The sequence below is a fragment of the Mobula birostris genome, chromosome 3, assembly GCF_030028105.1.
Source record: "Mobula birostris isolate sMobBir1 chromosome 3, sMobBir1.hap1, whole genome shotgun sequence".
Lineage (NCBI taxonomy): Eukaryota > Metazoa > Chordata > Chondrichthyes > Myliobatiformes > Myliobatidae > Mobula > Mobula birostris.
The window spans coordinates 133,970,319-133,996,389 of NC_092372.1; positions in this window are offsets into that span (position 1 = coordinate 133,970,319).

Consider the following 26,071-nt stretch of genomic DNA (forward strand, 5'->3'; position numbering starts at 1 on the left):
TAACACCCCTACTGGCCACTACAAATATCTTCTGATGCCAATCGGTACAGTCAATGTACCAACGGTCTTCCAGGCCCTTATTAACAACATTCTCTGGGAGACGCTAAATAAAAAGGAAAGACCATGACTGTCAAGATTACTTGTGGTGCATCCAGCCACTGACTAGATCATATGTAGGCTGTAGATGCTGAGACCACACTAATGCATATCGCCTTTTAACCATATTTGAACCTCATCCAGCTAATTCAGAAGACTAAGATGAAGAATAACAGTTGAGACTAAACAGGGTTTCTGATTAATCAAGAACAAAGTGCAGGTGCAGTGAAAAGAAGAAGAAGAAGAAGAAAGCCCTTAATTTCGAATGGAGTCATCGGGACGCCGTTCATGATAGCGTTTATTTAGCAGGCTTATTTTTATGAAGCCGGGTTGCTAGCTCAACACTCAACCCAGCACGGATGGAAAGCATGCAAGGGAGTCAGCTGGATTCGAACTCGGGAGCCTTCGCTCCCAAGTCCAGCGCTGATGCCACTATGCCACCAGCCGGCCGGGTGCAGTGAAAGCATCATATTTATTGCCCAATACTGGGAAGCTTGTTTGAAACTTTGTCTTTAATCTCAGGGAGCTTGCTTAGATCCGTTTTATTAACAGCCTTCCCACTATTATACTGAACTATTGCTTTTGTGATGCCAGTGTTTGGTTTAGAAGTTTTAATGGCACTGATCTGTTTATTCTAATGTAATGTTCTAACAAGATATTCTAATGATACTGGCTGTTTGGTGTATAGCTTCCTTGCTTATCAATACATGTAAAGTATGCATTCTGCTAGCTTGCTATCCATGAGGCCAATCAGGGTACTGCATTACTTTCACAATCCATGTTAGTCTGTTCATTTACGCTTAAAGCCTTAAGTATGGTTTTATGTAGTAGGCCATGGTAGGCCCTTCTTTGATCAGGGTTGACTATGGATGTTGTGTCCTAGCTGTCTACGCAAGCCAGTACACAATCCAGGGCAGTACAATATGCTGGAGTTGCATTCAACTCAATGTAGGACTGCTTTAGGGACTCCAGCTCTGGATTTTTCCTCAAAGTGTATTCCCAAAGCCTTCCACATGAGTGGATTTAACTGCAAGGCAGCACAGGTTTGAGAACAGAATTTTCATTTCCTAGATGATCTGCCAACCATGGCTAACGAGACTCATCTACCCAAAGTGACTGATTTTAAGGCACCAGTAACCCAGCTTTGCCACTTCTCCTCTCAGGAGAAATGGTTCCGCCAGGCTTAGTAGTTAAGCCAAACATGGAGACCAGGCTGTGGATTTGGTTGACTATCTGAAATGCATGTTATTGGGATCATTAAATAGGTAGAGGGAACTTATTCCCATTACTCCCCCCAGCTATGACAATCTTAAGGAACCATGTATTTATGTATTATGTATACTTGGCTTTATGTATATTTGCTATAATTACAGCCCCTCACATCGTTAGAGTAAGATATATACATCAGATTACAATACTGATCTCTGCAACTTGTTGCTTTTATTGTAGATTCTTTGAAAGCTTGTGACAAAGTTACTAGGAAGCACTTGCAGCCAGCTGAGAGAGGTGAGAGCAGAAATAATCCAAGGCAATCCTTTGGGGAATCTAGGAAGGGCTGGCAGCAAGCTGGAAGTTTCCAGGGCATTTTTATAAGCAGCTTTTTAACAAATTGTTAGTTAAGCTAGTCAAATGCCTGTGCTTAAATTAGAAGCTTTACCATCACCAAATGGAATGTATACAGTGCACAGCTCACCCATAAAACATCACTGTACTTTAGAGTGTCAGGAGAGGAGAAATAGATTCTCCAGAAGGATTGCTTGATTGAATGAAGATCTTTTACACATGACAACTGTGGTCTCCAGTGGCTTTGACACAGATCAGAACAGCTCCTACAGGATGCTTTCCTTTTAACATTAGTAATGAGTACTGCAGCATGATGGGAGCTGGGGAGAGGTCTGAGCACATGAAAGATTGTCTTATCCTATTCCAAAACAAATCTCTTTTAAGTGGCCATCAACTATATTTTGAGACATGGCAACTGCAAATTAAAATCACTTTCTAGCCTTCGGCTTGAGTAAAGACAAATACTTTTAAACATACAAATATAGGTAAAATAGTTTAATGAATTAGCACACAACAAATAACAGTGATCAGTTAAGTTTACATCCTGTATTGAAATCTACTGGACGTGTTTGGGAAAATAATATGAAAAACTCTTGGAAGGCAAACTGCTAGACAGCAAAATGAACCTACCCACAGTTAAAAATAATTCACCACATTACCATCATGCAAGTTGGAAAACATTAAAATAGACACATTTTCTTGCTCAGTCCACATTTTGTATTTATTTATTTATTTTTAACCTGCATACGTTTTGAAATGGGCAAATTTTATTTCACCTCTTGGACTTTCGGGTAATGACTTGTGTGAATTCCATAAGGATGAATTGCTGTAACCCGAATGGGTGTATTGTGGGGGTTACTTACACTGATTGTCAATTCACAGCATAAACAATGGAAAGAACACATCAGCTCTCAAACCACTCACAATGCATCACAGAATACCATATTCCTGTATAAATGACAGGAGAGCACAACATCACAAACTAAAAATCAACCACTTCCTGCCTTGTATGTGGAGCATTCCACAGATCCCACATTAATCTAACCAGTCTCCAGAGAACCCACAAAGATTTTTCTTTATTCATGTTGTGGGATCACGGCACAACGTCACTGCATATCCCTCCATGTCATTGAATTAGGTGACTTGCTTAACCACCGCAAGGTTCGTCATCCTGGTGGAGGTCTGAAGTCACATGTAGATCAGATCCCAGCTAAGGATGGAAGATCTCCTTCCTTGAAGGACATACTGTAAGTGAATTAATGCTTTTTTTAAAAACCTTTATCCAAATGTCCTGGGGCCAGATCTAATGATAATAATGATTTTAAACTGACATCTAAAACAACAGGAATTCTGCAGATGCTGGAAATTCAAGCAACACACATGAAAGTTGCTGGTGAACGCAGCAGGCCAGGCAACATCTCTAGGAAGAGGTGCAGTCGACGTTTCAGGCCGAAACCCTTCGTCAGGACTAACTAGAGGAAGAGTGAGTAAGGGATTTGAAAGTTGGAGGGGGAGGGGGAGATCCAAAATGATAGGAGAAGACAGGAGGGGGAGGGATGGAGCCAAGAGCTGGACAAGTGATAGGCAAAAGGGATACAAGAGGATCATGGGACAGGAGGTCCGGGACGAAAGACAAGGAGGTGGGGGGGGGGGACCCAGAGGATGGGCAAGGGGTATATTCAGAGGGACAGAGGGAGAAAAAGGAGAGTGAGAGAAAGAATGTGTGTATAAAAATAAGTAACAGATGGGGTACGAGGGGGAGGTGGGGCATTAGCGGAAGTTAGAGAAGTCAATGATCATGTCATCAGGTCGGAGGCTACCCAGACAGAATATAAGGTGTTGTTCCTCCAACCTGAGTGTGGCTTCATCTTTACAGTAGCGGAGGCCATGGATAGACATGTCAGAATGGGAATGGGATGTGGAATTAAAATATGTGGCCACTGGGAGATCCTGCTTTCTCTGGCGGACAGAGCGTAGGTGTCCTCCACTTTTCCTTCGCTACATCGACGACTCATTGGTGCTGCTTCCTGCACGCATGCAGAGCTCGTTGACTTTATTAACTTTGCCTCCAACTTTCACCCTGCCCTCAAGTTTACCTGGTCTACTTCCGACACCTCCCTCCCCTTTCTAGATCTTTCTGTCTCTGTCTCTGGAGACAGCTTATCCACTGATGTCTACTATAAGCCTACTGACGCTCACAGCTATCTGGACTATTCCTCTTCTCACCCTGTCTCTTGCAAAAACGCCATCCCCTTCTCGCAATTCCTCTGTCTCCGCCGCATCTGCTCTCAGGATGAGGCTTTTCATTCTAGGACGAGGGAGATGTCTTCCTGTTTTAAAGAAAGGGGCTTCCCTTCCTCCACTATCAACTCTGCTCTTCAACGCATCTCCTCCATTTCACGTACATCTGCTCTCACTCCATCCTTCCGCCACCCCACTAGGATTAGGGTTCCCCTGGTCCTCACCTACCACCTCACCAGCCTCCGGGTCCAACATATTATTCTCCGTAACTTCCGCCACCTCCAACGGGATCCCACCACTAAGCACATCTTTCCCTCCGCCCCCCCCCCCCGCATTCTGCAGGGATTGCTCCCTACGCAACTCCCTTGTCCATTCGTCCACCCCATCCCTCCCCACTGATCTCCCTCCTGGCACTTATCCGTGTAAGCAGAACAAGTGCTACACATGCCCTTACACTTCCTCCCTTACCACTATTCAGGGCCCCAAACAGTCCTTCCAGGTGAGGCAACACTTCACCTGTGAGTTGGCTGGGGTGATATACTGCGTCCGGTGCTCCTGATGTGGTCTTTTATATATTGGCGAGACCTGACGCAGACTGGGAGACCGCTTTGCTGAACACCTACGCTCTGTCCGCCAGAGAAAACAGGATCTCCCAGTGGCCACACATTTTAATTCCATATTCCATTCCCATTCTGACATGTCTATCCACGGCCTCCTCTACTGTAAAGATGAAGCCACATTCAGGTTGGAGGAACAACACCTTATATTCCGCCTGGGTAGCCTCCAACCTGATGGCATGAACATCGACTTCTCTAACTTCCGCTAATGCCCCACCTCCCCCTCGTACCCCATCTGTTACTTATTTTATACACACATTATTTCTCTCACTCTCCTTTTTCTCCCTCTGTCCCTCTGAATATACCCCTTGTCTATCCTCTGGGTCCCACCCCCCACCTCCTTGTCTTTCTTCCCAGGCCTCCTGTCCCATGATCCTCTCGTATCCCTTTTGCCTGTCCAGCTCTTGGCTCCATCCCTCCCCCTCCTGTCTTCTCCTATCATCTTGGATCTCCCCCTCCCCCTCCAACTTTCAAATCCCTTACTCACTCTTCCTTCAGTTAGTCCTGATGAAGGTTCTCGGCCTGAAACGTCAACCGCACCTCTTCCTAGAGATGCTGCCTGGCCTGCTGCGTTCACCAGCAACTTTCATGTGTGTTGCTTAAATTGACATCTGGTCCTTTTACTTAGAGTTCTTCACCACTGTTGGATTCTGACGTTTTTTGATCCAAAGTTCCATTAGAAGTCAGGAAACCTGTTGTTTCACAATCATTTTATAAATAGAACAAAAGGAATTGGAAATGGGAATAGAAAGAGTTTAAGAATAGAGAAGAAAGAAAGGAAAGGAATAACGATGGTAAGACCATGTATTCAGCGTTTGAATGGAAAATCGTAGCAAAAGTACTGGATATGGCTCAATCCATCATGGGTAAAGCCTTCCCACCACTGAGAACATCTATACAGAGCATTGTTTCAGTAAAGCAGCATCCATGATCAGGGAACCCCACCAATCAGGTCATGTTCTTTTCTCACTGCTGCCATCAGGAAGAAGGTATAGGAGCCTCAGGACTCACACCACTATGTTCAGAAGCAGTTTTTAAACCCTCAACCACCAGGGCATTTTTGGGGTTAGCACATATAACAAATAACTTCAGCAACTAATTCAGCCACCAACCTTCAAATCTGAATATGGACTGTAGATTAAATTTTAAATGCAGCTCTGAACAAGGGTTCCTGTGAGCCGTGAATCACAGTGAATGGGAAAACCTGATAATGCTGCTTAAAGTTTATTTGGGTATCTGTGTGTGTGTGAAGGTTCTGTATCATTCAATGGAAGCATTGTGGATGCACTGTAAATATGGAAAATATAGAACTGTGCTTTGACCTTTAGCGCACAAAATGCCATGTAGCATTGGGTTGAGCAGGCTTCCTCCTCCGAAAGGGGTCTCAATATGATGCCTGCTGTGTCGCATTTTGTCAAATAAATGATTGCTTCATATCTACCAGTACATCTCTCCAGTGACTTTGTTCATGCGATTACATTTGAGGGCTCATCTGGGAGACCTTCTTGTGACCCATCATGTAGCCAGTGATCTCAGCATTCTAAGTGGGTGAGTATTTTTAAAACTAGCACTTACAGTTGAACCTGTTCGAGTCAGTGTCTATGGGATTACGAATATGATAGAGAGCTGAACTGGTAGTTAAAACATAGAACATAGAAATCTACAGCACTTTACAGGCCCTTTGGCCCACAATGTTGTGTTGAGCATGTAACCTACTCTAGAAGCTGCCTAGAATTACCCTACTGCATAGCCTTCTATTTTCCCAAGCTCTATGTACCTTTCTAAGAGTCCCTTAAAAGACCTTATTGTATCTGTCTCTACCACCATTACTGGCAGAGCATTCCACACATCCACCACTCTCTGTGTGAAAAACTTAACCCTGACATCCCCTCTGTACCTACTTCCAAGCATGTTAAAACTATGCCCTCTTGTGCTAGCCATTTCAGCCCTGGAAACAAGCCTCTGACTATCCACATGATCAATGCCTCTCATCATCTTATACACCTCTATCAGGTCACCTCTCATCCTCCGTTGCTCCAAGGAGAAAAGACAAGACCAATTTCACTCAACCTATTCTCATAAGGCATGCTCTCCAATCCAGGCAACATCCTTGTAAATCTCTTCTGCAGTCTCTCTATAGTATCCACATCCTTCTTGTAGTGAAGTGATCAGAATTGAACACAATAGTCCAAGTGCGGTCTAACTAAAATCTTATATAGCTGTGACATTACTTCATGGCTCTTGAACTCAATCTCAACAGTTGATGAAGACCAACACGCCGTACGCCTTCTTAACAACACAATCAACCTGCGCAGCAGCTTTGAGTGTCCTATTGACACAGACCCCAAGATCTTGCTAATCCTCCACCCTGCCAGGTGCCTTACCATTAATATTATATTCTGTCTTCAAATTTGACCTACCGAAATGAACCACTTCACACTTATTTGGCTATCAATGACCCGTTGTAGTTTCTGACAATCCTCCAGACTATCCACAACACCCCCAACTTTTGTGTCATCAGCAAACTTACTAATCCACCCTTCTACTTCCTCATCTAGGCCATTTATAAAAATCACAAAGAGGAGGGGTCACAGAACAGATCCCCGCAGAACACCACTAGTCACCGACCTCCATGCAGAATAAGAAACAACTACAACCACTCTTTGCCTTCTGTGGGCATGCCAATTCTGGATCCATAAGGCAATGTCTCCTTGGATCCCATGTCTCAAAACTTTCTGAATGAGCCTTGAATTGGGAACCTTATCAAATGCATTACTGAAATCCTTATACACTACATCCACTGCTCTACCTTCATCAATGTGTTGTATGGATGAGGCTCTACTTTAACCAAAAGTAGTATGGTGTGTGTCCGTGCATGCGTGTTTATGTATGAGACTAAACTTTGCGTATTAATTTGGTGAGATGGGGCCAGCAGTAGCGAAGGATGGTTATTGAAGCTTCGGGATGCGAGTAGGGGCGTGTATATTTATTCCAGGAATTGTATTTTAGTATACGCGTTTGCAAATGTGTGTGCCTTGGTGTACCATTCAGACACAAAGGAATACAGCAGTCACCATGAGTTTAGACACACATAAGTGGCAGATTGCGGAGAACATACTCTATGTTTTTAAGTGCGTACAGTTTAACTTGTACCAATCATTTATATTTTGTGTAGTGTGGGAATCAGCCTAGAGGTATTTCAGAGAGAGGTTTGACCCAGATATATCTGTTAGGATGGCACCTACTGAGGTCAGGCAATGTCAGGTCAAGAACCCTGATGACCTGTGCTACTCCTAGACTTTGATTGCATGTGGGAATTCAAAGTTCTGGTGCAAGCTCGAGGAAGTGATTGAAAAACAGCAGATGCACCCTAAAGATATCCATGCCGAGGAGGGTGGTGATCTGCTGGGGTATGAACTGACAAGAAGTGAATGCTTTTTTGGGCCTTGGGGCAGCCAGGAATTTCCTGTACTTGGGGATCACCCATTGGCTCAAGGTACTGCTGCTGGAGTAGAGCCAGCTCATGTCCACTACTGTCTTCGATGGCCGTTCACTTGATTTCAGGCAGACCCAGCAGCAGACATTGGTCTTGTGGGTGAGGGTAAAGGATCAAGTGGAGGACATTAGTTTCTATATTATTGAGTCTCTTCACATTCTCCTGATCCTTAGGCACCCTGGGCTGTCCCAGCATAGCCCTTCTGTGACTGGAAGGAAGGGAGGATCGTTGCGTGTTCAGTCGCTGCAAGAGGATATGATTTCAGCTTGGTGTTCCAACCTCCAGACTCTCCCGATACTAGTGGCCAACAAGGGGACAAACTCCTGTTCAGGGTAACCTGGAGCCTTCAGGAAACGCAGTCCTGTTGTCAAGGACAGACAAGCCGGCCACAACCAATAGGACGGAGCAAGTTCTGACCTTGTCTATTTAGGGGTGCACTGGAAGTAGATTTCTAGTTCAGCAGCAAACCAAGGAGTCTGGAACTCTTGGGGGTAAGCCAAGCATCTCCAGTTCCCAGATCCTGTCTAAGGAGAAGGCTCCAAAATGGAGACCCTTGGGGCCTAGTCCCAGGAGCACAAGGAACATTTGTCACGCCTCGCTGCCGATGTCTGAGGATACAGACAAGGAGTTGTGCTGTGCTTTAGCTTCTGTTTTCACTAAAGACTCGTGTGAACCAATGGGGGAGACTCTGGGCACTGTGGAATCACCTCCGCTACCATTGGAGTCTCAGGAATCATCTTCGGAGGAAGGTTCAGCGGAAACTGCAGCAGCCAAACTGGTAGAAATCCCTTCCATCTACAAGGATTTTGAAAGAGGTCTTCAGCAAGGGAAAGCCCTTGACTCTTCCACTGCACCGAACCTACAACTGTGCAATCGATCTACTGCTTGGTACTTGTCCTCTGCAGGGTCAATTATACATGCACTCAGGCCCAGAGAGAAGCACTACAGAGGAGTATACAAAGGAAACTTTTGCCCTGGGACTCGTTCAACCCACCACCTCTCCAGTTGGTGCTGGCTTCTTCTTCGTACAGAGAAAGAAAGGGAGCCAGCGGCCACATATTGATTATAGTGAGTTGAATTGCATAGTGGCCAAGAATCATCACCTCCTTCCCATCATGAACACTGCCTTTGAGATTCTCAAAGGGGCAAGAGTATTCTCAAAGCTAGACTTGTGGAGTGTGTACAATCTAGTTCGCATAAAGGAGGGTGATGAATGGAAGACAGCATTCAACACACTGACAGCACACTTTGAGTCATACCCAGTCATGACCTTCAGTCTTGAGAGCATGCCAGCAGTTTTCCAGGCCTTTATAAATGACTTACACCAGGATGCCTTCTGTAAGTACGTCTTCGTCTACTTGGATGACATCATAATTTTCTCAAAGTCCATGGAGGAGTATGTCACTCTGTCCGAGATATTCTAAGGAGTCTTCTTGATCATGGACTTTACATCAAACTGGAGATGTCCAAATTTCATGTAACCACCATTTCACTTTTGGGGTTTCACCATCTCTAATGTCAATCTCAAGACCTGACATTGTGTTGAATTGTGGTCCACAATTCGCATCATGTTTTCGAAGGGAATTCAGTAAGCTAACTGGGGCAACAGAGAGACTTTCCTCTAGGTTTCACCCTCAATCCAACAGATAGATGGAGTGGGTGATCCAAGATTTGAAATGACCCCTAAAGTGCCTGGCCTCTGAAAAACTGGACGAGTCGTGTGACCATTCGATGTGGGTGGAGGTTGCCCACAACATTTTATGGCATTTGGCCTATGGGCATGTCCCCTTTTGAATGCCAGTTTGGGTATTCTTTGCCAACTCTTCTCAGAGCAGGAGGTTGAAGTTGTGGTTCCCGTGGCTGATGATCTAGTCCAATGCTGCAAGGAGAAATGCACTAGATCAAGAGAGATTTTGTTAGCTTCTACCAAAAGGCTGAAATAAAGGCTAATTGCAAGAAAAGACAGGGACCAGTTTTACAACCTGGGCAACAGGTCTGGCTGTCAACTTAGGAACTGTCTTTCTGAGTGGAGTGCAGGAAATTGGACTCTTCAAGATTGTCAAGAAAGTAAATCCAATGACTTACACTTTGCAGCTCCCCAAGACCCTCAAGATCAACCCCAACTTCCATATTACCAAATTAAAACTGTGAACACCAGACCTTTAGCCCCTCCACCATCACTCCCACTGCTGACCAGGTTTGTCGATGGGGGATGGGTCCTCACGGTGAGAAGAACTTTGGATTCACAGACTGTTTGGGGTGTTTGGCAGTTCCTTGTGAACTTTGAAGGATTTGGACTTGAGCAATGGTGCTGTGTTCCTGGATGGGACATCTTGCATCCGACTCTCGTCCATGACTACAACCATCTAGCCAGGGCCATCAGGAGTCAGCCATAGGGGAGGGGGTCCTATTATAGCATACCAAACCATGCCAGCGTCTGTGGTTTAGGTGCTCTGACTCTCCAGAACATGGATAGCTGGTGAGGACCCTTTAAAGATTCAAGTCTGTCCCGCTAGTTGGCGGCCGTGTTCTGCGCACCATGAATTGAGTATTTAAAGTACAACTGAACTAAGGTTTAGTGCTTAGTCATAAGCCCTACTAGTGATATCATCTAGCATTTGTTTTGTGCTCAGTTCTCGATCCAGTTTGATACTGTGTCTCAACCCTTAGCTCTGGATACTCCAGCATTTGAGTCCAAACCATCCTTGACAAGGACTCTGGTCAGAGTGGTATCTACATTAAGTATAAAATAATGACAAATCTAGTTAAATTATGGAAACATCAAAGTGTTATGTCATGGTTAGGCATATTAGTAGGTATATATATACATAAGTTTAAACTACTCTATTAATGCTTACAAGTAAAAAAATGTAAATTATAATAAATCATATCAGGATAAATATTATGATTCATAATATAGAGTAACCTCGGCTTCTGAGACTTAAATGAATCCAATTATAGAAATCCTGTCCATCAGTTTGATGTATTTTAGTTGTTTCTTTATGAATATAATTGGCCAAATCAGTTATGTCTTCAGACTTCTCAAGCGTGTGAGTACAACACTCCTTGCCTATTACTGTACATGTTCCCTCCTTAACTGCTAAGAGAAGATCTAATGTTATACACTTTTACACCATAAGACCATAAGACATAGGAGCAGAACTAGGCCATTTGGCCCATCAAGTCTGCTCTGCCATTTCATCGTGTCTGATCCATTTCCCTTTCAGCCCCACTCTCCTGCCTTCTCCCTGTAACCCTTCATGCCCTGACCAATCAAGAATCTATCAACTTCTGTCTTAAATACATACCCAATGACTTGGCTTCCACGGCTGCCTGCGGCAACAAATTCTACAGATTCACCACTCTGTGAATTTTGAAGAACCATCTTATGCATGGTGTCTATTTCTGTTGTTACCTTTCCCAAGACATCAGCAGTGTCATTGCTTACTTTCCGAAGCTGCAGCAACATTCTCTTAACTTATACTCCTTTTAACACCATAAATGGGGAATGAAATTGATACAAAAGTAGCTCCTTCTGAAATGCAAACAACAGGAATTCTGGAGATGCTGGAATTTCAAGCAACTCACATCAAAGTTGCTGGTGAATGCAGCAGGCCAGGCAGCATCTCTAGGAAGGGGTACCTCTTCCTAGAGATGCTGCCTGGCCTGCTGCATTCACCAGCAACTTTGATGTGTGTTCCTTCTGAAATGTCTTGCTTACCTCTTGATTTGGAGGATAAAGTTTGTCTCAGGGCAGGAAAGACATACCCCAAATAACAAGGTCTTAACCAATTACGTTGAAGAGAGGTGTAGGCTCCATTTCTGCACATGAAGTACATATGGTTCCATGAACTTAGACCATTCCTTATTACTGAACTGGAGCCTTTTGGAATTGTAATACTTTTCCAATGGATATCGTCAAAGAAAATTCCAGAGTCATTATCCCATTTTGGACAATGTAAAGTATAATTATATAAACTGTGTCCTATTGGAACTCCAGAAAAAGGTAGTTTTTCCAGGTGGTTAGTGATTTGCTCACTGTAGCCCGGCAGCAAAGCACTGGGTCAGAGGTTACTAGCATGTTAACCACAGTGCCTGTTGTCCTCATTGGGTACCATTTCAGCTTTCTTGCAGTGGCTGGCTTGTATCACTTACTTTTAACTTCTACCCTTCCCTCTGAGTAAGTAAGTAATAGCATGCACCTATCCAAATTTCTCTTAAAGTCACAATTGAACCCTCCTCCACCACTAGCAGTTGCAGTTCATTCCACACTCTCACCACCTTCTGAGTGAAGAGGTTCCCCTTCATGCTGCCCTTAAAAATTTCACCTTTCACCCTTAACCCATGACCTCTATTTGTAGTCTTACCCAACCTTAGTGGAAAAAGCCTGCTTGCATTTACTTTACCGATACCCCTCATAATCTTGTGTACCTCTATCAAATCAGCAGGAGGAGAAGATGGTGGCGCAACGCAGCGCGCACAGCTCTCCGGTGAAATGATATGTAAGTAGGATGCCGTGCACAATTCTGATTTGATGGAGACAGACGTGAGAAGCACGGAGGAACATCTGGAGAAACTTCTGAAATGCCCAGTTTGCTGCTGCTGCTGCTGTGCGATCGAGAATCTCTGGAGGGAAGGCCCCAAAATCCCTGGCTTTGTCTGCTGCTGGCAGCCGGGGCTGGGGTCGAAACACTCGGCAGAGATGGTGCTCGATGCTCGGTGTCAGAGGGCTGGTCGGAGGCTCGACGTTTTCGGACGACTCAGAGTCGGACTGTGGTCGGGCAAGGCAGTGAGAGTTTTCTTCCTTCTCCCGTCTGTGTGAGATGTGGGACTTTCGAGAGACTTTGAACTATTTTTACCATGCCCATGGCCTATTCTTCATCAAGTTATAGTATTGTTTGCACTGTTGTAACTATATGTTATAATTATATGGTTTTTGTCAGTTTTTCAGTCCTGGTCTGTCCTGTGTTTCTGTGATATCACACCAGAGGAATATGGGATCATTTCTTAATGCATGCATTACTAAATGACAATAAAAGGGGACTGCGTGTCCTCATAATCTAATCTAATCTAATCTCCCCCCAATCTTCTATATTCTAGAAAATAAAGTTCTAACCTATTCAACCTTTCTTTCTAATTCAGGCCCTCAACTCCTGACAAAGTTGTTGTAAATTTTCTCTTCACTCTTTCAATCTTGGTTATATCTTTCCAGTAAATCAGTGACCAAAACTGTACATGATACTCCAAATTAGACTTCATCAATATCATGTACGATTTCAATATAACATCTCAACTCTTGTATTCAGTACACTGATTTATGAAGGCCAATGTGCCAAAAGCTTTCTTTTCTACCCAATCTACCTATTAAGCCACTTTAAAGGAATTATGGATCTGTATTCACAGATCTCTCTGTTCTACTGCGCTCCTCAGTGCCCTACTAGTCACCGTGTAAGACCTACTTTGGTTGGTCTGTCCAAAGTGCAACACTTTACTCTTATCTGCATTAAATTCTATCTGCCATTTTTCCAGATGCTTCAGATCCCACTGCAAGCTTTGGTATTATTCCTTGCTATCCATTAAACTCCCAGTCTTAGCGTCACCTGCAAATTTGCTGATCCAGCTCACAAAGTTTTCATCCGGATTGTTGCCATTGATATGCGATGGACTGCTCCCTATGGCACTCCATGAGTCACAAGCCTCCAATCAGAGAAGCAGCCATCTACCACTGTTGTAGGATGATGTAATAGATGACAAATAACACATACTGTTGATAATAGGAACTATTCTACATAATTCACAGCCCCATCATTGATTTGTATTCACTTTAAGAAACGGTATCTGACATGATGATGTCAGTGTAAGACGACTGCTTTTAGTTTGTTCGTAATAGAAATAAAGGGCTGCGGCTTTTGTTAAGCACATAACATGACTCTCACATCTTTTATTCACAAAATCCTACATTGGCGCCTGGCACTCTCAGACGATTCCAGAGTTATTCAGCCAATGCCATCACTTTGAAGCAGCCAGAGTTTGGGGAGCAGCACATTCCTGCATGGTTTGCATAGGCAGAAGCCCAGTTCTTACTGTGCGGAAATCACCACAGACAATACCAATTTTTACTAAGTACATCATTGCACGGATAAGTCGCTCCACCACAGCCAGAATGGTGAATCTACTAAAAGACCTGCCTGCACATGACAAATATGCCACTCTGAAAACTCACCTTTACAGACTTCTGGACTGTCTGAGTCTGAGTGCACCAACAATTGCTCTCCTTGCCCACCCTGGGTGACACTAAGTCTTCAGAACTAATAGACTACATGCTGTCTCTCCTGGGCAATCTACACCCTTGCTTCGTTTTTAAAGAACCCTTCATTCCAACAAATGCCTGATCAAATTCGCATAGTCCTCACTAATACATCCATGAATGACTATAGGGAGCTTACTAAAATAGCCAATAGTCTACACTCAGTCAGGCAGGGGTATATTGTTCCTCATCATTTCCCTGTCTCAGTAAAGCCTGTTAGCAGAGCCTCCAGCAGACTTGTATCTGTGGCTCTGAACCAGACAATGCCAGGTCTATGCTTTTACTGTGCACACTTTGGCACAAATGCCAAGAAGTGCCAGCTGCAATGCAGCTTCCACAGTGCCAGCGCATTGGGACATCGGAGGTCTGTGAATGCCATGGGTTCCGTTTGCCAGGGTGTTCATTATTCAATCTGGACACCCTTTCAGGCCGACTCTTCCTGTGTGACATGGGTGTTCAAGTGAGTGTATTGCCAGCATCACCACTGGTTATAAGGCAGAGAGTGACGGACCCTCACTGGAGGCTGCCAACGGCGGCAGGATCTGGACTTATGGAACACAATGTATGATGCTTTACTTCAGTAGATGACGCTACACATGGGACTTTGTCTTGGCTAAAGCTGCACAGTGCAGATTTCCTGTGCACCAAAGGACTGTTAGTAGATCTTAAGACTGCCCACAAAAGACTTAAGAGTCATTACCCTGTACCCCCAGTAAGTTATGACATTCATGAGTTCTTGTACCAGCTGGCGATTTTTGTTGGGGTTCCAACAGGCATAAGAAACAATCTTCGTCCCCATAAGTTTTCAAAATCATGACCAACTCCAAAAGTATACCAAGAATCAGTTTAGATGTTAGCTGTTCTTCCTTCGGCCTCCTTACAGGCTTCAGTAAGAGCTTTCATTTCCTCCTCTTGCATAGAGGTACCATGAACCATTTGAATTCCTCTCTCAATTATTGAGGAGCCATCAAGTCTTCGTCCGAGTAATAACTTTCCATCTTTAGTCCTACATGCCTTCAATCCCTTGGTCTATATTGGGGCAAGCTGTGACATATTTGCCAATCTTATTGTTTCCTCACTTGAGTCATTAGAGACTGCTGAAGAGTCCATGACATGATCATCTGTAATTTCTCAGAGTTCGGATGGTTCAGCTGTCTCAGAGGACTGACCAATTTCGGGGTATTTCCCAAGAAGAACTATCAGAGGAAGTGTCACTGTCAATGTCACTGACAGCTCCACCCCTTACAACGATAGTATTGAACAGAGGATCAGGCTCAAGTGGCCAGGTTGTCTACTTCTTTATTATTAAAGAGCTGAAATGGGATGACCTCCAGATCATTCTGGGAGGCTGACGTGGTGATATATTGGACATATAGAGAGATACTTACACCCAAGGTTTATATTGTTTCTTCGCTCATTCGGTTAATGCAGAGATTTGCTCTTTCAACTTATGATTGTCTCCATCATCCTGTTTTTGTTGTTTGTTACACATTTCACATTTCTTTCCCAATCAATTAGTAAGTGCCTTTACTCGTCCCGTTGACTTTTTCAGTCGCTCACACATTCCATCAAACTGACAACATGTTCTTATCTTTAACTCACATGTTTCAGTTTTTTCTTTCCGTCAGACACTCTTTGGATCTTATCAAATGCATTCCTAAACTTAATATTGCTGATATTTTTCAAACTGAGATGTTTTATTCAGCTAGGAGCTTGGTTTTAATGACTTTGGCCATTGCCTTAATTCAATCTCATGTAAAACTTAACTTCTACATATTTTTTGTTACTTTTACCACGATCTCAAAATATTGATAGATCATAACGAATAGATGGTCCTGTACCACGTGAAGTTGAGCTGAATCGCTGTACTAGAATCTGGCCCTTTTGCAGTGTGGCTAGAGTCTCACAGGGGCAGGATGCTTACAACATGTCGGGGCGGGAGTTGCTGGAGGGGATTTGGAGGCAATTAGATGCGGTAGGGAGGAGAGCCATTTTATTGAAGTGGAAGGATTCTAATCCACCTACGGTCTTTTATTGGCTCTCCTCCATTATGTCCTGTTTAAGTTTAGAGAAAATAATAAGTCAGACATTTGATACATCCTTTAAATTTGAGCAAATCTGGTGGCCTTTTATCCAATATTTTCATTTAATTTGATTTATTACTCTTTCAATCTTTTTTTTCGAAGTTTTAGATTTGATCAGAAAATCTTTCTTTCTTTTTTTTTGGTCATATCCTCAAAATGGACTACCCAGTCCCTTTTTTTTTGTTTTTTTTTAATATAGTGTAGTGTTTTTTTTCTCTTCATTTAAAACTCAATGTTTTTTTTCTTTTCTCTTTCGTAAACTGATAAGAGGAGAATTGCTATTTTCATTTTTTTATTATATATTTTATACTAGTTTAACAATATCTATGATTTTGACAATGTTTGTCTTTATCTTGGTTTATATTTTTACTGATTTGAGATATTTGAGATAATTCTCCTCTTGATTGTATTTATGCTCCTTTTAAATTAATAAAAAGATTAATAAAGATAGGGAATTGCTGGGAGTCTAAGGACAGAGAAGAAAGGAAGGAAAAGAATAAAGACAGAGAGCCTACCTGTTCAACTCTTCTTATACCCCAGAGATAAGAGATATTCCATTCCAACATGTAGATAAGTGTTAACCAATCAGATAGCCCCTTTTCAAACAATGTGATACGACAGAACTTTCCAGGATCAAACAAAGAACTGTAACCTCTATGGAACACACTGACCAGTTACATGTATACAGGTAGCTATATAAAATACAAGCAGGCATAACTGTTAAACTGCATAGATAATAACAATTATATGGTTTAATCCCACATTACCCAGAAATTCAATGCTGCTTCATGGAGATTGGAACACCACATGATGCAGTCAATCACTTCTGGAATTTTTTGAGCTCCCTGCAAACTGGACGGGTTTAAGTGCTCTCCCTCCCAAATCCTCTGTTCTCTGGAGAAGTGAGATGAATTCCTCACTTCTAAGTAGATAATGCCAAAATGTATAGAGCAACAAGAGCCAAGTAACAGCTACTGTTCCTTGATCTAAAGATTGAGAAGTTCAGGGAGACTGCAAGTTTCACCAAGGCAGAGCAGTAAATTCAGGCAGCACCTTGGTGAACTTTTCCACCTTCACCAAATCCTTCCTATATTGTGGCAACCAGAACGAGACATAATACTCCAAATGCAGCCTAACCAAAGTTTCATGCAGCTGCAACATGACCTGACAAGTTTTACACTAGATGCCCCAATTAGTGAAGGTGAGTGTGATGTAAACCTCGTTCCCCATTCTGTTCACTTCTGTTGATTTACCAGGGAACTATGGACTTGCACCTCAAAATTCATCTCTACATCAATGCTCCTAAAAGCCTTACCACTTATTGCATACTGTGTACATTCCGCATGCATTTGACATCCCAAATATATCAACTCACAATTGTCTGGATTAAACTCCAAATGCCATTTCCCTGCCTGAATTTCCAACCAATCGATACCCTCTGGTATTCTTTGACCATTCACTGTATCCCCATTATCCACAACTTCAATAATATTCATGTCATCTGCAAATTTACTAATCAGACCACTTACATTTTCAACAGATCAGTTATATAAATTAGAAGCCAGGTAGATCCCAACACTGATCCTTGTGGAAAAACAGTGTTCATAGACATCCAGTCAGCAAAAAATTAAAACTCCTCCATCACTTCCCTCTATCTTTTAAACCTAGCAAATTTTCTGTCTAATTTACTAACTCATCTGAATCCAATGTGACATAATCGTCTGGACCAATCTTCCATGTAAGATTTTGTCAAATGCATTATCAAATCCATGTACACAATATCCACTTCATTATTAATCATCTTTATTACCTTCTCAAAAACTCGATTAAGTTTGTGAAACAGGATCTTCTCCTGTCTCCAAAGCCATGTCTCCAAAACTATCTCTAACAAATCATTACTTTTTCTTCAAATGTGAGTAAATACTGTCCATGAGAATCGTCTCCCATAATTTGCCTAGCACTGACCTAGGTTCAAAGTCTTTAATTTCCTAGATGATCACTGTTTCCTTTCATAAACAAAGGAATAATATTGACTATTAATTCAACTATAACTAATCAGAATGCAAAGATCTGGAAGAGGTTCTAACAATCTCGCCCCTTGCCTCCCTTATTATCCTGGGATACATTCGTTTTGGTCCTGGAGACTACCTGACCTTATTGCTTTTCATGATGCCAAACAACTCCTCCTTTATATATCAACATACTGCTCCCTGATCTCATAATCATCCTTAATTATCCTTATCCTTCTAGCAAGCCATGATAGCTGACAAAGCATAGCTCACTTGCCAAAGGCAGGCAATTGATGTCCAGATCTCGTGCATTGTACTTAAGGCTGGGGGAGAAATATATTGTGAAGTATAAAGCTTTTAGGCTTTGGGGTTCTAACAATTAACAGTCATTCATTCTTTGGGGCACTCCTCTGTTTTGTAGATGTTTATGAAGAAAAAGTATTTCAGAATGTATGTTGTATACATTTCTCTGACATTAAATGTGTTGGCGCGTGGCCAAGTAGTTAAGGCTTTCGTCTAGTGATCTGAAGGTCGCTAGTTCGAGGCTCATCTGAGGCAGTGTGTTGTGTCCTTGAGCAGGGCACTTAACCACACATTGCTCTGCGATGACACTGGTGCATAGGCAACTGCCGATCTTCCATATAACCTTGCCCAGGCCTGCACCCTGGAAATCCTCCAAGGTGCAAATCCATGGTCTCACGAGATAACGGATGCCTATAAATAATATAAATAAAAATGTACCTATTGAAACTAATTGAAGTAGAAAAAGTGAAGGTGGGATGCTGGTGGGTGAAATGGAAAGACATAAACCACACTATTTGACATTTCTGTGTGACACATCTGCCATACTTCAGATAATCCATCCAGCAGGACAATTGATATCTACACTCAATGGCCACTTCATTATTTAATTAGAGATACAGCGTGGAACAGAACCTTTCTGCCCTCCGTGCCCAGCAACCCCCAATTTTACTCTAGCCTCATCACAGGACAATTTTACTATGACCAATTAACCTACTTTAGACTATGGAAGGAAACCAGAGAATCTGGAGAATACCCATGCATCCTCATAGAGGGTGCTGAACTCTGACAGTCCACGGTATAATAGTGTCACACTAACCACTACACTACCATGGCACCCCATGGTACACCAACTAAAAGCATTCAGGCATGGTCAAGAGGTTCAGTTGTTGTTCAGACCAAACATCACATTGGGGAAAAATATGATTTAAGTGAAAGTGACTGAGGAATGATTGTTGGACTAAACTGAACATTCCGAAACTGTTCCGAGGACAGTGTGGTTTGATGCTTAATATTCTGTGTGTTAATCACTTGCTCTTTGCCATTTACAAGATTTGTTCTTTTTTTTGCGCTTTGGGTGTTCGATGTTTTCTTTGAACTGGCTTCATGGTGTTTCATTGTTTTGTGGCTGCCTGTGGGAGGATGAATTTCATGGTTGTATACTGTATACATACTTTGATAATGTATGTACTTTGAATCATTTTATCTTTGGTGCCAGGCGGGGTGGTTTGAGTATCTCAGAGCCTACTGATCTCCTGGGATTTTCAGACACAACGGTCTCTAGAGTTTACAGAGAATGGTGCAAAAACATCAAGTGAGTAGCAGTTCTCTGGGCACAAAAGTCTTGTTAATGAGAGACATCAGAAGAGAATGGCCAGACTGGTTCAAGCTAATAGGAAGGTGACAGTAACTCAACTAACCACGTGGTGTGCAGAAGAGAACTTCTGAATGCATGACACGTTGAACCTTGAAGATAATAGACATTAGCAACAGAAGACCATGGACACACACTCAGTGGCCACTTTATTAGGTAAAGGAGACACCTAATAATGTGGCCAGTGAGTGTACTTCACTCATGCTTAGTACCAGGATTATATTGCACTCACCAGGAAATTTACTGTAGCTAACAAAAGTTGAACTACAAATTTAATTTCCTAGCCATATTGAGCAGTAATCACCATTAGAAAGAAAATATAACAAAAGGTGTTGGATGCAACCTATACAAGATCTCTTGCCCAGAAAAGCAAAATTAAAGTGAAAGCTGAGTTTGCTGTTATTTGCACAATTATATACATGAACAGGTGCAATGATAAACCGACCTGATGCACCATCACAAGTATGTAGCATCAGATAAATAACATTCACGAGAAAAGCATAAATATAAAATCACAATTTTTACAAGAATGAACACAAAGACGAGGGGTGATTGATAAGTTCGTGGCCTAAGGTAGAAGGAGTCAATTTTAGAAAACCTAGCACATTTATTTTTCAACATAGTCCCCTCCTACATTTACACACTTAGTCCAGCGGTCGTGAAGCATACGGATCTTGGACCTCCAGAAAGTGTCCACAGCATGTGTGATTGATAAGTTTGTGGCCGAGGGTAGAAGGAGGTGAGTTATACAGCTCTTGTTACATTCACATGCAGTTCAACTCCTTGAGAGATGATGCAGAAAGTTTGAAGTTAATAACTCATCAAGGGTGTTTGATAAGTTCATGGCCTAAGGTAGAAGGAGACGAGTTATTAACTTCAAATTTCTGCATCATCACTCAAAGAGTTGAACTGCATGTGCATGTAACGAGAGCTGTATAACTCATCTCCTTCTACCTTAGGCCACAAACCTATCAATCACCCCTGCTGTGGGCACTTTCTGGAGGTCCAAGATCCATATGCTCCACAACCACTGGACTAAGTGTGTAAATGTAGGAGGGGATGATGTTGAAAAATAAATGTGCTAGGTTTTCTAAAATTGACTCCTTCCACCATAGGCTATGAACTTATCCATCACTCCTCATAGAACAGTCAGTCAGTTGGAATGCAAAATTGACAAAATGGTCATATTAGTGATTAGGGCCGTACAGGTTCTTTGACCAAATATGTACTGAATACAACATTGATTATAGAATTATAAAACCTGTATTACTGAAGTTTATGTGCAAACCTTTAAATCACGGGTGATACCAGCTCTTCAAATTTAATCCCATTTTCTTGTTTTTCTTTCATTGCTTTTAATATTCTGGTGTTTTTTTTTCAAATATTTATCCAATTCTGTTTTAACTAATCTAAAGATTCTTTTCTGAAGTGCAGTTATGATAAAATATCTTAAGTTTCAAATATGCTGCATGTGGAACATTTCTTTAAGCTTCTGAATTTCTGCCTTTATATTTTTCCACTTCCTAATATGTTCTTAATTCATATGAAAATAATATTTTACTGTTTATCCGCTTGAAACATTTCTTAATTTTGTAAATTTATTTTTGCCCACCAAAAATCGGACTGTTCCAATGCATAGAGAGAAAAAAAGAAACTTTTCAAATCTGTCTTTTTAATTTTTTTTCACATATGGGATGTGGGTGTCGCCAGGTAATCCAGCATTTATTGCCCACCCTTAGTTGCACTTGAACCACTGCAGCCTCTGAGGTATAGATGCATCCACAGTGCTGTTAGGGAGGGAATTCCATGATTTTGAGCCAGCAACAATGAAGGAAAGACAATATGTTTCCAAGTCAGGATGGTGAGCGTCTTGGAGGGAGATTTCTAAGTGGTGGTGTTCACAGGTATCTGCTGATCTTGTCCTCCTAGATGGTAGTGGTCGTTGGTCTGGAAGGTGCTGCCTTAGGAACTTGAATGTGTCTTCTTAAATCGTATCTTTTATTCTACGTATTCTCCTTGCAGCTTTTTCCTTGACTCTCAACTTGTCAATTGTAATAGCCTACCCTGAGCTGTATATATTTTTCCGTACTATTATATCTGATATCTTCAATGTCCCATTTTTAAAACCCAAACCCTCAGTTGCTTTACTGTTACCTTTCCTATCTCCTACTTATATATCAGCCCACCTCAATTCTTAACTCTTCCAAACCCATAGACTATGTTACTACAGGGAACAATTTACTATAGGGTTTATCTACATTCAAAAATCCTGCATGGGTCGACGTCTCTTAATCTTCAAACTCATAAACCTAACAATCTTTTCCTTTATTACCATCACTCGTCCTTACCATTACCAAACCCAACAAGGCATTAATGGCAAAATAAAATGATCTTCTCTTTGTAATGATGCTCAGCAATTTGGTTTTAGTTCAGATTCTTCAAGAGACCACCTTTTATGCCTCAATGATAGAAAATCTGTATTATTTTTTATTTTACTCAAACGATTTCTTCATTGCCTTTCACATAACTTGTCTCACCTTTTGCATTTGGTACCTTCTGAAAATCTATAAAATCAATATCCACTACATTCAAGTTAATGTCCTTATATTATTATAAATGCATTATTGCATTATAACTTTAACAATAATGTGTATTATCAGCAATGCAAAACTAACTTCAGAATTTTCCATTACCTGAATTAACAAATTCAGATGAGGGTATCTGATCAAATACCCTCATCTGAGGTATTTTGATGAGGGTATGGTAATGGATGTTGTATACATAGATTTCAGTAAAGCATTCAACCAGGTCTCTCATAGTAGGCTGATCCAAAACTTTAAGGTCCATTTGATTGATGTGATATAGTATTGTGGATTTAAAATTGGCTAGGTCATAGAAGACAGATGGAAGTGATTGAGAAACATACAAAAATGCTGGAGAAACCCAGCGGGTCAGGTAGCATCTACAAAGGGAAATTAACAGTGACTTTTCAGTAGTTTTAATTTATTTTTTTAGCACAATAACAGGCTCTTCCAGCCCAACAAGCCAGTGCTGCCAATTACATTATGTAACCAATTAACTTAGTGATCCATATGTACATGTTTGGAATGTGGGAGGAGACTGGATAACCTGGAGGAAACCCATGTGGTCACAAAGAAAATGTACAAACTCCTTACCTACGGAGTCAGAAACGAACCCGGTTTTTGATGTTGCAATGGTGTCAGGCTAACCACTACTGTTCCACAAGAATCAGTTTTGGGGCATCTATTGTTAGTGATAAATATATATGATTGAGATGAAAATGTTGGTGATTAATTTGTAAATTTTCAGATGACACAAAGATCATCAAAGTTGTAGATAGTAAGGGAAGTTGTTAAATGATACTGCAGAAGATAGACCAGATAGAAATATGGGCAAGGAAATAGCAGGTGGAATTTAATCGGGCTAAGCATAAGTGCACTTTGAGCGGTCAAGTATATATGAGGAAGATATACAATAATAGCAGAAGCCTAGGATGTACAGAGAGATCTTGGGATTCAAGTCCATATCTCCCTTAAAGTGGCAACACAAGAAGGTAAAATGCTCTTTGCGTCGAGTATAAATGTAAGGAATTCATGTTGCAGCTGTACAACACCTGAGTGTTTTGCCCCATTTGGAGTATTGTGTATACTTCTGGTTGCCACATGACAGGAAGAATGTGGGGGCTTTGGAAAGGGTGCAGAAAAGTTTCTGTAGGACTAGAGAGTACTAGTTATAAAGATAGAATGGGAAAACTTGGATTATGAGGGGAATAGAAAGGATATATAGTCAGAGTCTTTTCCCAGGATGGAAATGACAAATACTGGAGGGCATAACTTAAGGATATTTACAGGCAAGTTTTTACGTGAAGAGTGTCTGAATTGTGCTGTTGTGAGTGGTGGTGAATGTAAATAGGGTAGCAATTTTTAGGAGGGTAGTGAATGGAGGGATATAGATCATATGCAGTTTAAATTGGTGTCAAAGTTAGCACAGATGTCTTGGGCCGAAGGGCCTGTTTCTGTGCGGTACTGTTTCACGTTCTATGCTCTATGAATTAAAGAAGTCATAGTGCCACTACTTTGAGAATTCCTGATAATGGAGCTGTCATGAAAGATCTACATGGGAATGCACATTTGTTAAATTATCATTCTAAGCCTGTAAGATATAATTATTTTCTCCTCAGAATTGCTGCAGACATATCCTGTATATGAAATTATAACTTTGCAGTCAGAAGTAAAAATAGTTATTGAATACATTGGATGAGAAAAAATGCTGAAGAAGTACTGGTTCATACAACATAATGCCTTATAATTGCTCTGTTAGATTTAAGCACTATGTAACTGAAATAAAAGCATATGTTTAATAGCACATTATTGAAATTATTGACTTACATCTGTTTGCAATATAAAATTTGGTCATAGTGTAACTTAGAACTGAAGCAGAGGATTAAAATTCTGGAATCCACAGAGGTACTTAAATGGATTAGGTTTTCCTTCTAATCTCAGCTAAATTTATGATTTTAGTTTACTGACCATTTGCTGCTATTAAAGTAATATCAGAATATGAATAAATCTTGAATATGATCAAAGTGTACTTAATGCCTACTTTGCTATATTTTATCTGGCAGTAACTGCATAAGAAAAATTTGAGCACTTCAGATATCTCGGTTTACAAATCAAATGCTCAGATCAAAATTGATTTAATTACCAAATAACTCAAAAACAAGAGGACATAGGTATAAGGCGAGGGATGGGTTTTTAAAAAGGATTTGTGGGAAAAGTTTTTTCTACAGTAAATGGATGGCATCCAGAACTCACAGCTAGAGGAGATGATGGAATCACATCTCAGTTTCCTTCAAATCCAGAGAAACAAATGACCAAGGCTACCCAATCTCTTATGATAACTCAAGTTCTTTAATTCAGGCAATATCCATAATAAACCTTTTTTGCACTAACTCCAGATTAATCACATCCTTCCTATAGTCTAGTGACCAAATGTGCACACAATCCATCAAATATTTTTCATTGCTTCATTTTAAGATTTCATAGATTAAGACATTGAGTTCAAGAGGTGGTACAAAATGATGTCCGAACTCATTTACTCAATGCCTTATCCAATGAAGCATGCCATACACCTTCTGCCTATCACTAGACACTAGAATACTACAGCACAGTACAGGCCCTTCAGCCCTCGATGTTGTGCTGACCCATATATTTCTTAAAAAACGTACTAAACCCACACTACCCTGTAACTCCCTATTTTTCTTTCATCCATGTGCCTGTCCAAGAGGCTCTTAAATACCCCTAATGTTTTAGCCTCCACCACCATCCCTGGCAAGTCATTCCAGGCACCCACAACCCTCTGTGTAAAAAACTTACCCCTGATGTCTCCCCTAAACTTCCCTCCCTTAACTTTGTACACATGCCCTCTGGCGTTTGCTTTTCGTGCCCTGGGAAATAGGTACTGGCTATCCACCCTATCTATGCCTCTCATAATCTTGTAGCCCTCTATCAAGTCCCCTCTCATCCTTCTATGCTCCAAAGAGAAAAGCCCCAGTTCTGCTCACCTTGCCTCATAAGACTTGTTTTCCAATCCAGGCAACATCCTGGTAAATCTCCTCTGCACCCTCTCCATAGCATCCGCATCCTTCCTATAATGAGGTGACCAGAACTGAACACAATACTCTAAGTGTGGTTTCACCAGAGGTTTGTAGAGTTGCAACACGACCTCTCTACTTTTGAACTCAGTCCCCCTATTAATGAAGCCTATCATCCCATAGGCCTTCTTAACTATCCTATCAACCTGTGCAGCGACCTTGAGGGATGCGTGGATTTGAACCCCAAGATCCCTCTGTTCATCCACACTCTTAAGTAACCAACCATTAACCCTGTACTCAGCCTTCTGGTTTGTCCTTCCAAAATATATTTATCCTTTTACCTATGTTCTAGTTTTCAGTGACAAACAT